This window comes from Caretta caretta, chromosome 27 (genome assembly GCF_965140235.1).
Source record: "Caretta caretta isolate rCarCar2 chromosome 27, rCarCar1.hap1, whole genome shotgun sequence".
NCBI classification, from domain to species: Eukaryota; Metazoa; Chordata; order Testudines; family Cheloniidae; genus Caretta; species Caretta caretta.
In genome coordinates, this window is record NC_134232.1 from 14,769,269 (window position 1) to 14,786,330 (window position 17,062).

Below are 17,062 nucleotides of genomic sequence, written 5' to 3' on the forward strand. Positions count from 1 at the left end.
TGGGGGGCTAGTGGCTGCTCTGGCTGTCACCATGGGGGGAGCCCCGGCGGACCAGCAGCTGCTTTGGCCACCCTGGGACCGCTGCTCCGGCAGTCCCCACGGCCAGCCGCATTGGCCACTGATCAGGCAGTCCCCAGGGCCTGCTGCCCAGGGCCACCAGAGTAGCGGCCAGCAGGGCTGGCCCCAGGGCTCGAACCGCTCCAGCAGCGACTGGCTGCGGGGTCACCCGAGCGGCTGGCTGCAGAGCCATTCCAGCAGCGGCCAGAGTGGCTGGCTCCGGGGCCAACTGCTTGGGCAGCCCTGGGGTCAGCCACACACGCCGCTGCAGACGTCACGGCGGTCGCAGGAAGTCACAGAATCCGCGACCTCCACGACAAGCACTGAGCCCTACTCATGATTTTAAAACCAATCTGGTGATTTTTGAACAGTTGGGGCTGGCGATGCTGTCTCTGCTCAAGAGCCCAGGAACGATTTGGGTTCAGGTTCTCCCACAGCAGAATGCAAATGAGGCCAAACCAGTCTCCTGACCCCACAACTGCTTCCGTGCTGTGGCGAGCGCGGTGGGATTACTCGCGGGGGGCAACATGAAGCCCAGGGGAATTTGCAGGATGTCGGGCTTCGCCTGTGCACTCACTGGGGCACTGTGTTTGCACAGCGCCTGGCACACTGGGGTTGAGACCTGCTCAGGACTAATTTCTAAGCCCCACCACTGCGCCGGGCCAGTGGTTCCAAACTGCCTGCTGGGAGCCTTTGCCGACATTTGCACCCTGCATCCACCGCACACACAGAGGACGCTGGCTGCCCGCCATCATCCAAGGCCCCGTCGCTTCCTCCCTCCCCTCTGTTTGAAAGGCTGCATCCAAAAGTTGCTGCAAAGATAAGATGAGGAACAACAGCAGGTGTCCCCCTCGCCGCTCCCCATCTGCCAGCCAGATGTGCTCAGGGTCGAAGAGAGGAAAGGCAGGGACAGGAGCCAAGAGGAGGGGTTTGGGCTCAAAGGCTGAGCCGGACGATGATTATTATTAGTGTCTGCAGACAACTCCATGAGATAACTGCTGGCAACGCTACCCAGCGACCCCCAGAGCAGCTGGCTGGCTAGTACCCCCAGCTAGACACCAGCGACAGGGGCAAACAGCTGTGAGGATCTGCGGGCAGCGCAATCCACCCACCGAGCCCGAACGTAAACCTGGTACTGAAGGGACTGGCCACAGCTCAGACTGGGACCATTTTCCCAGACTCCGGTGCCCTGGCAGGGTCCCCAGCAGCTCTTCCAGACACACACACACTTCCATGCACGCTGTTGGTAGGGTGATTGTGCAACGTGGCTCAGATTCACGGCTTCATCCCCTTCGAACCCCTCGAGGCGCATTTGTGCCCACCAAGGCAATGCCCGAAGTCCCCAAAGCAAACCTGACCTTGGAGCCTTCATTCAATTCCGCCCTGAGTCCCTCTCCAGCTCGCTAAGGCTTGCCTGATTACCAGTGTCTTTGTGGCACACGATTCCCCGCTAACCAGAAAGGGGATTAAAGCCAGACATGAGTGGGTATCAATTAACCTACCTAGAGATAATTAGAAACGATTGTCCTTCAGAGCAGCAGGGATCTGTTCCCAGGGCACAGTGTTCTGATACATCACACTCTGCCTAGTGTCTAGCTCATCATGGCCACTTGGGGCTTGGTTCTGTTCTCTGCTGCAGACCCAGACACTTCAGTGGGCCCCTGAGGGCGCATCTAAGGGCAAATTGGAAAAGGGCATGAATCAGAGGCATGAATCACCGCATGGGCTGGTGGGCAAGATGAGGAGACAGGAGAACTGGAGTCTACTCTTGGCTCTGCCACTGAGCTGCCAGGTGCCCTTGAGCAAGTCCTTTCTCCCCACATTGTGCCACCGTTTAAAAACACAGGCCTAGCCAGAATGAAACAGACCTGAGTTTCTTCTGGTCCAGCCCGTCTCCAGCAGTGACCAGCACCAGATGTTTCAGAGGAAGGTGAACCCTGCAGTAGCTGATGGGGGAAATCTGCCCCCCACATTACATCTCATCTTGGTCTTTAACAGAGACTGGCTTCAGCCCTGAAGAACAAGATTTAATATTCCTTCCACATTTTTGTTAGTATTGCTTATGGTAACTCCAGATAGTCTCGCTATCCATATGAACGTCTTGACCCTTTTTCAATCTTGCTTCGTTCTTGGACTCAACAACTCCCAGTGGCAATTAATTCCACTGTCTAATTATGCATGGCATCGAAAAAGTATTTCCTTTCACCAGTTTCCATCTGTAAAATGGGATAATGACACTCATCTTTTGCAACAAAGTGCTTTGTGATCTATGAATGAAGAGCACGAGAGAAGATCTAAGACTTAATTTTTTTTTTTTTTTTTTTGGAAGATCAGATAATTGGGAGAGTTTGGTAAAAATTTGCCTCTTTCAGTTTAAAAACAAAAACAACCAACCAACAAGAAGGCAAACTCTTTTCAGAGGGCATCCATGGATACACGCAGCTTCATTTAGAACAGGTCACATTTTAATGCAAACGCTGAAATTATTACATTTTGTAAAATGCCTGAAGCCACTAGAAACATTTAGCACAGTGCAGTTCAGTTTGGGTGTCTCTGGGCTTTCTCTTTTCTTTAAATCAAACAGACATCCAGCTGATATTCGGGAACCGTCAGCAAGTTCAGATGGCAAATCCAAGCTCTGTAACTAGAGTTCATGGCAACTAATTGCTGAGGAATGAATGCAAGAGCATACTGAGCATCAGTGCATCGCACTGACACATGCTGACTAAGGCAGCCTTGATTATCAAGCGCTGCGGACCGATCTTGACATATTAAAACACAGGCCGCTATTGGTCTTAACTTCAGGATCATTCACGCTCCCCCTGCCTGTTTTGCAGGGAACTGGGTTTCGCTGTAAAAAGCGTTAAGAGCTAGACCTGCCCCAGGACTGAATCAGAAAACCGTTTACAGGCTCCTGTGTGCGCGTCTGTACACCTGCATGAGCACACGCCCATGGTATTGGTTTCACAATAGTGACAGTAAATTTAGACTGGATACTTGCTAATCGGCCATTGACAGCTGGTCCCTGACGGCCTGTTACCAGGCCCTTGTTGGGCTATTTAAGTTTAAGATTACCTTGCTTCATGTCATCAGCAGTTTGGCAGTGACTAATGTAAGCAAACGCTAAAGCTGAAAGAGGACACTGGAGAGTCACAGATTTTAAGGCCAGAAGGGCAATTATGGCTTTACAGCCCTGTGGTTTCTTCAGCTTTTCCGTGCTGTGACTCTGCCTTACCTGAGATTACAGTGGAACTTCCTCCCATCCAGCCACAAAGGAAGTGGGGGTGGCGTCCCGCCCTGGACCTGTTCCTAACCGCCAGGGGGCTGTGACGCTCAGGGTGACAATCCATTACCTAGTCTGACTCCTGCCTATCACAGGCCATTGCATTTCACCCCACAACTCTGGCAGATGGTATTTCTCTCCCCTCCTCCTTAAGCGAGCACGCAGCCTTGGAGTCAGGTATCCACTGGGACAAAGGTTGCAAATCGGCACTCGGCTACCGCCACGGATTTTCATTGCCATCCTAGATGTGACTTCTAGTAAGTTTTATAGTTTTAGGCTATAGCTTTGGCATTGAGTATGGACTTGCTTTTTGGCTGTGGCCATTCACTGAATGGCTGGTCTCCTGAGATATTTCATACCTAGATAGATAGCTCCTCTCTTGTGCCAGGGCGTGCCTGATTGGAATTGACTGAATGTGCTTCAAATGGATTCAAGGGTATCCCGTGTGCACTTCGGAAGGGGAGATCATAATAGGACAAGGTTGCATTGAAGGGGCTGGACCCTAAGGACCAGCTGCAGAAATAAGCCTCTTGCAGGTAACGGTTTGAGATAGTTATTATTGTTGCCCCTTCTACTGGCGCCAGCCTTGCCCAGCCATGGCAGATGTCCAAGGCCTTGCAGGTTGGCGTCCCGGGGAAGGAGAACTCATTCATGCAGAGTTTGGGCACATTCTTAGTATAACTTGCTCTATTTACCCACGTGCACCAGTCTTGGAACAAGACAGTCCAACAGCAAAAGCAGGGGGAGCCCGTCTCCCAAAAATCTCAGTCCATCCCCAGGTCCCAGGCAGCAGCTGTGCTTCCAGAACTAACCGCGTCCCAGGGCGGAGAACAAACCCTTCACCGCCCATGCAGCTTCCTCTCCCCCAAAGCCGCCTCCTCACAAAAAGGCTAACACAACAGCTCAGATCCCCAAAATGATTTAGGTGCCTAATTCCCCTGGGATCTGGGCCCATGTCTTCGCAAGAGCCAAAACTTGCTCACACGCTAAGGAAAGGAACTTGGAAGGCTATGTCTAACAGCCCCACCGGGAGACGCTACCATAACATTACAGAGGCAGCAAACAAGGGAGCCGGGGCAGTGCAGGGGAGACAGGATAACAAGTAATGGAGGAGGAGGAGTACAGGTTTTAGCTGATCAGCATCAGTGAGATTCGCAGCTCTCCCCCGCCTAGCAAACATGTTGCAGCTTACTGTCTGCATTCCGGAAGAGGGGAATTTTTGGATTGCGATAAGCACTTGCAAAAACACCCCCAAACCTCACTGCTTTTCTAGCTTGCCTTAGTGCGCCTGTTACGGAGGAGCCTGAAATCCAGGCAAGCAAAATTCAGACAAAATGGGGCCGGGGGGAAGGCAGCAATGGAACGGTTCTTTAAAATGTCAGGGAATTTTTGGATGAAATGAAATGGTGCCTCTTTGCTCATCGCTAGCCACGTGTCTCTGCGACTCAGCGGACAGCACTGCTGTCATGAAGGCCGCGTCTGCACTCTGAGCTGGAGGTATGAACTGCAGCTCAAGGAGACATAACTAGTTCTGACCGAGCCACAAAATAGCTACCACGGCGTGAGCAGCGGGAGAGGCTAGCGGCCCCGAGAATGCGCCTAGTGTCTCGGACGGGTCCTTCGACCGTCGTGGCTATCCTGTTTTTAGTGCACCAGCTCAACCAGAGCAAACAAAGGTATGGCTCCTTGGGCTGGGAATTACACCCCAGCTTGAAATGGAGACATATCCACAGCCAGAGAACTGCTGGGTCCGGCACGAGCATTCGCCTCTTCCCCAATTCTCACACTGGGGACAAGGGGCTAGCCGTGCTGGGGGAGCCAGTCCAGCAAAGCAGTGTGTGAGAACAATGCACCCCTTGCACGAGACTGACCGGCGCCTGTCACTACAGTGGGAAGACAGGCTGGGAGGCATATGAATTCTTAATGACTTTCAATTCCGCAGGCCCTCAGTGACCCCCACGGACGGCTGTGGAGTTGCACTGGGGTGCACAGCTGCCCTCAGCCCTTTGAATGAAAGTCACGTTTTGCACAACTCTACCTGGCCTCCTACTTGTCCCCCCGATGGTCACATACGTGGTGAACGCATCTGGAGACGTACCACCACAGCAGATAACCCATCCCCAGGCTAAGCCAGCACCCACTGCACGGAGCGTGCTGCAGATTGGGGCTCTCCTTGACTGCACGGCGGTGACGAGCAGCCGGCGTGTGCAGCACGGCCCCTCTCGGAAGCAGATAAACAAGTGGAGCACGTGCCCTTTGCTATGCCCTGTGGGGCTCCCTTGGGCACGCATTGCAACACAAGCATACAACGGGGCAGGTTAAAGACCCGCAGGGGTAGGTGCTGGTACCCTGCTCACAGGGAGTACTCCTGCTTCCATGAGCAGTCCCAGTGGCGTCAGCAGAATAAGGACAAGCATGAGAGGCTCAAGACTCTGGGGTGAAATTCTGGCTCTACTGAAGTCAAGGTGAGTTTTGAAATTGACTTCAACAGGGTCAGGCTTCTACCCTGAGTCCTTACTTTTCAAATGCACCTTCAGGCAGGAAATCTGGCCAATGTTAACTGCAGACCCTTAGATTCTGCAAAGAACTTGCAAATGCAGGAGCAAAGAAGAGGGGAGGGGGGAAAATACCCAACCCACAGCTTACTCAGGTTCACTGGTCCCCCTCCAGGCGAATTTTGTTGTTTGAAGAATTAGGGTATAATTGAGGAGCGAAAGATGTTCGATAGCATCAAAATTAATAAACCTGAAAGACCCGTATAGCTTTTCCTCTGCCTCTGTAATTGGAAGCTCAGTCATAAGCAAAACGACTCAGGCGTGGGACAAAATGCTACAGTCTTTGATCACTGAAAGGCCAGGAAGCCAGACGGTGACCTTTCCTGCTGCAGTGTAGACCAAGTGTTTTTAAGATAACATGTATTAAGGGTTGGGTTTCCCCCCTCTGGGGGTTTCCCACACAGAAAATGAAGGACCAAGCTGCCTTGATTCCCAGCAGCCCTGCCAACTCCCCTTTCTCCCTCAGGCACCTCCTGGGGTTTGTAGATTGATGGGGCTTTGAGTTTTTGAATGTTTTAATAAATGTCCTATGACCAAGTCCTTTCCCCTTCGAGTAGACCCGTGCTCCGCACCACCAGATCACTTATGGCTATTAATGTTCTGGTTATTATTATAATTAGTAATAGAATTATTTATATTACAGCAGTGCCTCAAATAGGGGTTGCAGCCTCATCCCACTGGGCTCCATACATAGAAGACAGATAATCCTTCCCCGTCTCCAGGGTTTGCAGTCTGAAAGCTTCACTAGGTGCTAGGGCTGCTGTCCAAACTTCCAGACTGTGTCATTACATTCTGCCTCCTTAAATTCTCCCCGCAGTTTTAAGAGCAGCATTTCTTCCTCTGGTAAATGGAAGCTTGAGCCAAATCCCACTGAAATCAATGGAAAGACTTGCATGGACTTCAACTGGCATTGGATCAGGACCTCACAGTGTTGCTGTGAGCGGTTAAACACTTGTCATGTTTCACCCCAGAGGTGGCCACGGTAACCCCAGTGAAAAGTGAATTGGGGTGAAAGGCACTATATTAATGTTAGATTAATTACATTTATGAACTAAGAATTAAAGTTATAAACTGAGAGGGAAATGGGGGACATTCCCTTTTTGCAAGTAAAAGCAGAAATCCTTACTGATTTACGTTGGTTGAAAAGGGGATTCTCAGCTACGAGAAGCAAATTGCACGAGGAAAGTTAATGGTGGGTTTAGTTGTGAAGTGAAGAGTTGGACTATCGCTGGCAACAGTCTTAGGGCAAAGAAAGGTCTTTTGTTTAATGCTGAGTTTTGACATGACGCCAGGTACCAGATGGGAGAATGCCCTGCTGGGAAGGTGACATTTAGCCTCAATTTTCTTCATGAAGGGATGGTCTGGTCTGGTCATGCCATTGTTGGTTATTTACTCTGGTTTTTCAAGAACACTCAGGGTTCCTTTTTGAGAATTATTGTTCTTAGAATCTGACCTATTTTAGGAGTGGAGAACAATGCCCCCTCCCCCACCCACCCATTAATTGGGATTCTTATGAGAAGTCTCAGCCTTTAGCAATATGAGAGAATCTACTAAAAAGTTAAGAACTTTTTCTGTTCGTTTTTTGGTGAGGAAAGCAGTTAAAACATCCTTTTTCTGTGATTTTGGGGGAAAAGGAAACTTTTTTATCCCTCATTTTAAAAAACTCATTTTCTCAGAGATTTAATAACAAAGTTACCATTATGTCTGCTTGGGTTTAAAATACAGAATAGTAACGTCAAGCAGGAGACTAATGTCCTTGAGTCTTGGGATTTTAAATAGAGGCATTCATCTCCTTGGTATCAGATAGATGCCCCTCAACTCCCTCTAGTAATGCACCTGAGAGGTTACAGGATGTGTGGCAGGTTGCTGAAAGACAGCGGCTGCTCAATGTATTATCCTGCTCAAACATTCCTCTGCTATGAATGAGCTCCTCTGTGTGAGTATAAGATGCAAGACGCTTGCAAGAAGTCTGCCAGGACTAGGGTCCTGGATAAACAATTTCCATTTCAGGGAGGGAGTCTTCTCTCTCAACGGCAAGTAGTACCCAGCCTTCAGAAGTGTTGAGCACCTGTGGCTCTCATTGAGATCAACCAGAGGACTGAGTGAAAATCAGACAACTAGTTAGTACACTCCAGGGACCACTTTAAGACAAGCTATGCGGGGGGCCCAGATCCTCAGCTAGTGTACATTTTAGCAGCACCATGGAATTGGCCCAATGAAATCTGGCCTGTTTCATCTGCTATTGTTTAATCAGATCCTTGCAGAAAGAAAATCCTTCAAAGGAGAAGGTTAAAGAAGGTGGCCAGGGAATCAGAAGAGGCTTGCGAATGGAGTGAAGAAACGGACATATTTAACTAATTATGAGGCGAAGGGATGGGAATTTCACATCAAATTAGAAACCTCAAAAAAGAAAATTACATACCGTAGAACCTCAGAGTTATGAACCCCCTCAGGGATGGAGGTTGTTTGTAACTCAGAAATGTTTGTAACTCTGAACAAAATGTTCTGGTTGTTCTCTCAAATTTACAGCTGAACGTTGACTTAATGCAGCTTTAAAAATTTATTATACAGAAGAAAAACACTGCTTTCCCTTTATTTTTTTAGTACTTTACATTTAACACAGTATTGTATTTGCTTTGGGGGGGGGGTCTCTGCTGCTGGCTGAGTCCATACTTCCGGTTCCAAATGAGATGTGTGGTTGTCTGGTGAGTTCATAACTCTGATGTTTGTAACTCTGAGGTTCTACTGTATTTTAAAAAAAATCTTTTCTAATTTTCTGAAACACATCCAGTTTAACTGAGGAAGGAAGAAAAACACACGCAGAACACCTTGAAACGCTGCAGGTTTTCCACTTGGGAACAGGATGATTTGAACCTTATTTCTGACCCAAACCAAACATTTTTCAGAAAATCGAATTTGGGAAGTACGCTGGGCCTGATCCTAGCCATAAAAGCCAACTGGAGTCTCTGCACCAACTTCAGTGGGCTCAGAATCATGTTCTACGTGCACCAGCTGCCACCCACGGAAAGCTCGTGGCTTGGTAGAATTGGAACAGGTGGCAGGTCACTCATCTGGTGGCAGGACTGGGACAAATGAGGTAAATCGCCCCCTTGGGCAGCAGATTACTATTAGACGCAAGGAGCCAGGGGATGAGAGAAGAGGAATTCAGAGCAAAGTGGCAAAGACCCCGTTTATACACGGAGAACATCTCTTCATGAGTTTCATCGATTTTAAGGCCAGAAGTGTGCATCAGATCATCCAATCTGGACTCCTGCATAACACAAGGTGGAGCATCGCATCCAGTTCCTCCAGTCCAAGAACTAGCTGAGCCCAATTTGAAAATAGAGATGTGCCTAAGTGCATGATAAAAACCTTCACTCAAAACCGAGCACAGGGTATCTGTGTGCTGGGCAGAGAACCCATTGCTTTCTTTTAAATCCTGAGACTCCAAGATGCTGCGGTGATTTACTGCCTCGAGAATTCATAAAAACAGGAACTGCAGATAAGATCAGACCCAACGTCTCTCTACTCCAGTAGCCCATCTCTGACAGCCAGATGCACAGATTCCAAGGCCAAAACAGGACCACGGTGATCATCTAGTCTGGCCCCGTGTAACCCCAGCCACAGAAATTTCCCCCAAATAATTCCTAGAGCAGAGCTTGTAGAAAAACACCCCATCTCGGATTAAAAATGGTCAGTGATGAAGAATCCACCACGACCCTGGGTAAACTGTTCCCACGGTTAATTACTCCCACCATTACAAATGTATGCCTTATTTCCAGTCTGATGCTTCAGAGGAAGGTGTAAGAACCCTGCAGTCGCTGATGTGGGATAATCTGCCCTCCACAGAGATCTCACCCTGGTCTCTAATATTAGAGATTGGCTTAACCTTGAGGCATGAGGTCTAATATACCTTCCAGGTATTTTATTGTCGTTTACTAGGACACCTCTGAACGATCTTGATGCCTATAAACAATAATTCCCTTTTGGAATCTTGCTAAATTCTTGGCCTCAATGGTTTCTTGTGGCAGTAAGTTCCAGAGTCTAATCCCACGTTGTGTGAAAAAGTCTATCTTTTATCAGTTTTGAATTCTCTCCCCCCCTTTCAATTTAATGGAATGTTCTTGTGTTACGAGACAGGGAGAACAGAAACTCCAGATCTCCCTGTTCTAGACCAATCATTACTTTATATACTTTTATCATGGCCCCTCTTATAAGTCTCCTTTCAATCCCAAGTTTTTCAGTCTCTCTTCATAGGATAGTTTTTCCAGGCCTTTGCCCTTTCTCATTGCTCTCCTCTGAGCTCCCTCCAGTCCCATTTGAGAGCTGCTGCATTGACGTGACATTTGCAAAACTGATTTACTTTCTCTCCCCCTTCCGCTTCCTAGGAGCATCGAATCCTTCCACAGCAAGACCATAAAATGCAGCAGGCTGCGGCTGCCATTCTCTTTAATGCAAATGACCACAGCTCCCAGGATGCCACGCGCCATCTCCTTGAAGCAGGTGGAAATGGTCCGTGCTGGGGTCTGGAGCGCCTCAGTACTGAAGAGGATGACGGCCTCTGGCTGCAGTGGGTCTATCCCTGAGCCACGCTGATCTACCCCTAGGCACCCCGGTACCCTACAATGTTCTAGGAGTCCGACAGGAGCCCAGGGCCCTCTCCCCTGGCAGCAGCAAGTGGGGCTGCCTGGAGGTTTTCTTCTCTCTTATTCGTTTCATTGGGTCCCTGTCAGGACTTCGCCCCCCGTCTCCCATTCCAGCCCAGCTGTACCTAATCACCTAGGCTTGACTGATCAGATTTACCCAGGGGCCAACTCCAGGGGAGTGAATGGAGTTAAACTGGTGTTGAGGTGGCCTATGTGAGAGGCAAATCAGGCCCTTAAAGAGTGCCATTTACCCATCCACCCACCCAGATACCCCCTGCCACAGCTCCTTATGGACCGAGGCCCCGCTGCCAGGGAGCCAAGGGGCTGGCCGTCAGGTGCGCCAAGCACTAGGCCACCCAGCCCTCCAAGCACCCTGTTACAATTGTCATCTCTGCGGTGTCTGAGCATACACGGTGCACATTTAACTCGTGTTTATCCCTCCAGAGAGGTGGGACACACCGCCACTGCCTAAGGCAAACGTATCATCTTGCTTAAGCCTTCTAGTTAAGTGCTAGGCAGCTGTGACACATGAAAGACGTTGAGCAGTTCCTCCCCGGCGCCTTAGCCTGGATCACACCCCCAGGTATTTATGTCTAGGAGAGCAGGGCACGGCTCTGGCTTGTGGCAAAATCCCCCTGCGAAGCCTCCGCTCAGGAAGCTCCCGTCTTGCAAAGCGTTTGACGAGAGGCACTCGCTCGTTTGCTTCATAGCTTCACCCCTCGACCCCACCCAGTCACTGCTGCTCCAGGGGCCACACCGGGCAATCTCAAACTTTGGATTATTTTTTTTAAAAGCTCGAGGGACCCGACTCTCCAGCTGCCTCGGCCCTTGTATGGTCATTTGCATTATGACCAAGTTGTGTTAATGCACAACCTCCGGGCAGCGCCTGTGGCTTCTGGTGCAGTGTGCCTTGCTGATCAAAATAAAAGAGGGTCACATGCAATATAGAATGAAACACAGTCTAGAGGTTTCAAATCTCTCTGCTACTGGAATAGGTCCCTATCGCTTTGTCCAGTTACCCCAGATATACCATATGTCTCAATCCAGTTCCTTATAACAGCTGGACGTTATGGTCAATAATAAAACCCACAAAGGTGCGTCTCCCTCTCTCTCACATGCATCCTCCTTAAAAATAAAACCTCTCCTCCTTTAACAGTCACTTTTGCAGTGGAATGTCACATGCATAACCACGGTGAAGATAAATTACTGCTATCTAAGTGTGTGTAATTAGCAGTCATTATTATCACATCCGCCCTTAACAGATTTCAAGGGTCAGTTATTCAAATCCCACACATTGGCCAGTATCTGCTTGAGTGAAGGGGTTCGCATGGTAACTGCCGGGCTGATTACTTTCTGTTTAATTAACCAGGGGTAACACCAGGGCTGGGGGGCTGGTTCTCACAGCAGGATCGGCCTTGGTTCAACACTTGGAGGGTGCCAGGACAGCTTTGCCCACCAGTTTCTGGAGGGCCAGAGTTCTCCAGGGCCTGCCTATGCCTACTGGCTAGTAGGGCCAAGGCAACAGCTGGGTTAGGTTTCTCCTTCTCGCGAACCGCAGGATGACCGTCTTGCGAAACTTTCATTGCTTCCAACCCCCATGGCGCGGAGGAAAGAGCTGGGTGGCCAGGAGGGCAGATCTAGTGCAGGGGGCAGGAAGGAGGCCATGGCAAACTTGGGGCTCCACATGCATTTGCAGTGGAATGCATGTGGCATTCCACTGCAAAAGTGACTGTTAAAGGAGGAGAGGTTTTATTTTTAAGGAGGATGTGTGTGAGAGAGAGGGAGAGACACCTTTGTGGGTTTTATCATTGACGATACTGTCCAGCTGTTGTAAGGAACTGAATTGAGACATCCCCCAAAGGGGACTTCAGCTCCCCCAGAGGAGCGTGAAGGGAAGTTGTGGAGCTGCACAGAGAGAAGACAGGGTCTTTTGTGCGGCTGGTCTGTGACAAAATGACCGACGCTGCCTTTAAACCGGGGCCACCGAAAGCCATGACACAGTCAGCCTCCCCTTTGCCCTGGCTCGGCCGGCCAACTCCCGTGGGGAGAGCGGCTGCCCGCTGTGGCGATTCCCAGGGCAAGTCGTCCCAAGAATCCATAGCTGCAGCGGACACCCGTGTTCCTGCCATGCCGCTCGCATTCCCTCCTCGGTCGCCGGCGGGGGGGTAGCAGCTCTTCTGCCAGCTCCCCCTAAATGAGCAGCATCAGGACAGCGTCTGCCAGCCGCGGAGCCGAGGGCAAAGGCTGAATGGGAGGGGAGTGGGAAATATTCCACCAGAAACCTGTAGGCTAGGGCTGGAAAGGATCCTACAAGGGAAGTTAGTCACACTTAGTGTCCTACTGAATCGAGAGCTGGGCTGCTAGCGTCCCTTGTGAAATGTTTTGGGGAAGCGTCATGGGTTACAGCTGCGGGGCCGGTTGCAGTCCATTACTGAAGTGACGAGTCCCCTGAGTAAAGCATCGACACAAGCCGGTTCCTCGGCCAGAGGAACAGCGTCTCTGCAGGGGTTTCTTGAAGCTTCCTGTGAAGCTGTTTGGACTAGCCGCTGTTGGGGACGGGAGCCTGGACTACATGGATGGCGGCTGATCAGGACCGGCAATTCCAAAGCTCCTGGGAACGGGGAGGCAGCCTGCAGTTAGACGGTGTGAACTTGCTCACAAAAGGAGGAAGAAAGGAAGAGGCCCAGGTAAGCGAGGAAGGCGATTACAATCTGTATTACGGTGGAAGCAGGCAGCTCCAGTCACGGACCAGGACCCTACCACGCTTGGTGCTGTACAAACACAGAACAAAAGGACCCCACCCCCAAACAGCTGACAATCTAAGTGTTGATGGAGGCAGAGAGGCTCCCAAGGAGAAGGCACTTGTATCAACAGCATCGTATGGAGGGGCCATGAGGAAAGGAATGAGGCAGGGTGAAAAACAACAGTGTCTTGCTTGTCTGGGTGTGGGGGCAGAGAAGATGCTGGCGCTTTGGGTGACTACCGGGAAGATTGGTTTTTATGGGACTTGGATACTACGGCCAGGGGCATAGGTAGGAAAACCTAGAGAGGGGGAGGGAGAAGAGGCTGGAACTGGGAGAAGTGAAGGAGGTGGCTGTATTCTGATGACTGGAAAGGTTGGGGGACACTTTCACTCATTCACAAGAGCCAGGAAAGGAGGAAGGCAGCAGATCTAGTGGGTAGAGCACAGGCTTGGGACTCAGGATCAGTGTCTAATCCCAGCTCTTCCACTGGCCTTGGAAGGGACCTGGGGTGAGCCCCGTCCCCTCGCACCCCCTCCCACTCAGACCGTCGGCCCTCTGAGGCAGGGCCAAAGCATCGCTATGGGTACAGACTGCGCCTAGCACAATGGGGCCTGATCTCGGCTAGGACATCTCGGCTGCTAGAGAAGTCCCCTCAAGGAGGAGATGACCAGGGAAGACTATAAAAATATTGCTCGGGCATGTAGGAATGAAATCAGGAGGGCCAAATCGGACCTGGAGCTGCAGCTAGCAAAAGATGTCAAGAGTAACAAGAAGGGTTTCTTCATGTATGTTGGCAACAAGAAGAAAGCCAAGGAAAGTGTGGGCCCCTTAATGAATGAGGGAGGCAACCTAGTGACAGAGGATGTGGAAAAAGCTAATGTACTCAATGCTTTTTTTGCCTCTGTCTTCACGAACAAGGTCAGCTCCCAGACTGCTGCGCTGGGCATCACAACATGGGGAATAGATGGCCAGCCCTCTGTAGAGAAAGAGGTGGTCAGGGACTATTTAGAAAAGCTGGACGTGCACAAGTCCATGGGGCCGGACGAGTTGCATCCGAGAGTGCTAAAGGAATTGGCAGCTGTGATTGCAGAGCCATTGGCCATTATCTTTGAAAACTCGTGGCGAACGTGGGAAGTCCCGGATGACTGGAAAAAGGCTAATGTAGTGCCAATCTTTAAAAAAGGGAAGAAGGAGGATCCTGAGAACTACAGGCCAGTCAGCCTCACCTCAGTCCCCGGAAAAATCATGGAGCAGGTCCTCAAAGAATCAATCCTGAAGCACTTGCATGAGAGGAAAGTGATCAGGAACAGTCAGCATGGATTCACCAAGGGAAGGTCATGCCTGACTAATCTAATCGCCTTCTATGATGAGATTACTGGTTCTGTGGATGAAGGGAAAGCAGTGGATGTATTGTTTCTTGACTTTAGCAAAGCTTTTGACACGGTCTCCCACAGTATTCTTGTCAGCAAGTTAAAGAAGTATGGGCTGGATGAATGCACTATAAGGTGGGTAGAAAGCTGGCTAGATTGTCGGGCTCAACAGGTAGTGATCAATGGCTCCATGTCTAGTTGGCAGCCGGTGTCAAGTGGAGTGCCCCAGGGGTCGGTCCTGGGGCCGGTTTTGTTCAATATCTTCATAAATGATCCGGAGGATGGTGTGGTTTGCACTCTCAGCAAATTTGCGGATGATACTAAACTAGGAGGAGTGGTAGATATGCTGCAGGGCAGGGATAGGATACAGAGGGACCTAGTCAAATTGGAGGATTGGGCCAAAAGAAATCTGATGCGGTTCAGTAAGGATAAGTGCAGGGTCCTGCACTTAGGACGGAAGAACCCAATGCACAGCTACAGACTAGGGACCGAATGGCTAGGCAGCAGTTCTGCGGAAAAGGACCTAGGGGTGACAGTGGACGAGAAGCTGGATATGAGTCAGCAGTATGCCCTTGTTGCCAAGAAGGCCAATGGCATTTTGGGATGTATAAGTAGGGGCATAGCGAGCAGATCGAGGGACGTGATCGTTCCCCTCTATTCGACATTGATGAGGCCTCATCTGGAGTACTGTGTCCAGTTTTGGGCCCCACACTACAAGAAGGATGTGGATACATTGGAGCGAGTCCAGTGAAGGGCAACAAAAATTATTAGGGGTCTGGAACACATGACTTATGAGGAGAGGCTGAGGGAGCTGGGATTGTTTAGTCTGCAGAAGAGAAGAATGAGGAGGGAATTGATAGCTGCTTTCAGCTACCTGAGAGGTGGTTCCAGAGAGGATGGATCTAGACTATTCTCAGTGGTAGCACAGGACAGGACAAGGAGTAATGGTCTAAGTTGCAGTGGGGGAGGTTTAGGTTGGATATTAGGAAAAACTTTTTCACCAGGAGGGTGGTGAAACACTGGAATGCGTTACCTAGGGATGTGGTGGAATCTCCTTCCTCAGAAGTTTATAAGGTCAGGCTTGACAAAGCCCTGGCTGGGATGATTTAATCGGGGATTGGTCCTTCTTTGAGCAGGGGGTTGGACTAGATGACCTCCTGAGGTCCCTTCCAACCCTGATATTCTATGATTGCAGCAGGCAGGCCATCCAAAATGGCTACTATGCTGCTCTGGACAGAACAAAGCCCTTGTGTGCCCAGGATGGGACAAGCCAGATGCCCCCTCCCCCTCCACGCACTGCAGACTTATCGCCAATTTAATTAACATTCCCCAACCACGTGAAGAGGTCACTCAGGAGCTCAGCGGCACTGGCGTCCTGGCTTCGTTTCTCACTTGGAAGAGGAGCAGCTGCAGTAAGCTAACTTTTAAATCACGGCTCCCTACATTTTGCCCAGCTCAGAGCTGCCTTGGCAGATTCTGCAGAACACGAGCAGCCAAGCGTAATGTGGTTTAAATGGAGCAGATGGCAGCTGGTCTCGTCATTAATACAGCAACGTGGCCAGTGGAGACTTAATGCTTCGTCCTAGTCCAAGCAGCCTCCACTCAGAATGAGCCTGAGCATCAACAGCCCGGTCCTATGGTTGCTGGGCTGCGGTGCTCGATATCTGTAAATAGGTCGCCCCCAAAGGCCATTATGTCACAGCCCCCTAGCAGGTCCAGGGTGAAGGGCGCATGTGACTGCCCCCTTCACCTGCAAGAACCTTGTTGCCAGCCTGTGAATTCATGGCCTGAAGCAGGTGCCTCCTCGAGACCAGACAGGACAATGGCACAGGCTGGGCCTGGGAGCCGGCAGGCGTCTCTAAGAACCGTGCGGTCACGCTGGTAGCACTCTCCTACTGGCAGATCCAGTACTGGAGGCTCGGCCCTTGTACTCACGGACCCGAGGGCAGCAGGTGCCAATGCACCTGGATGCCTCTTAGGGGGTCTCCCATGGGGGGGCATGAAATACAAACAGACAAGCATTAGGCCAAGCTGCTGCTGCAGCAAACCCTCCCTGTGGCTACACGCCATGTGAAGCTCTGAGAGCGTAGGCAGCTGGACACTCTGCATTTTCCACTGCATGCATCCGATGAAGTGAGCTGTCGCCCACGAAAGCTTATGCTGAAATAAATGTGTTAGTCTAAGGTGCCACAAGGACTCCTTGTTCTCTCTCTTACGCTACTTAAACAGACGGCGTTTCCGGGAGCTGGACTGCCCCACTCAGTCACCTCCCAGGAGGCCTCTGGATGGCTCCTGGGGTCAGTGTTGCAGACAGCAGGACGCTGCTTTCAGCACCGCCGTTGTTGGGACCCTTGTGCTATGAACCTGGAGCGCTTCCCGGGTTGTACATCTGTCCCTCCTGCTTGCA

At 50.6% G+C, this 17,062-nt stretch overlaps 1 protein-coding gene across 5 annotated transcripts in view; it reads right to left on the bottom strand.

Annotated features, from left to right (window-relative positions):
• LOC125626683 (zinc finger protein 385C) overlaps positions 1 to 17,062 on the bottom strand; it is a 203,778-nt gene that overhangs the window by 86,721 nt on the left and 99,995 nt on the right. The window lies entirely within an intron of this gene.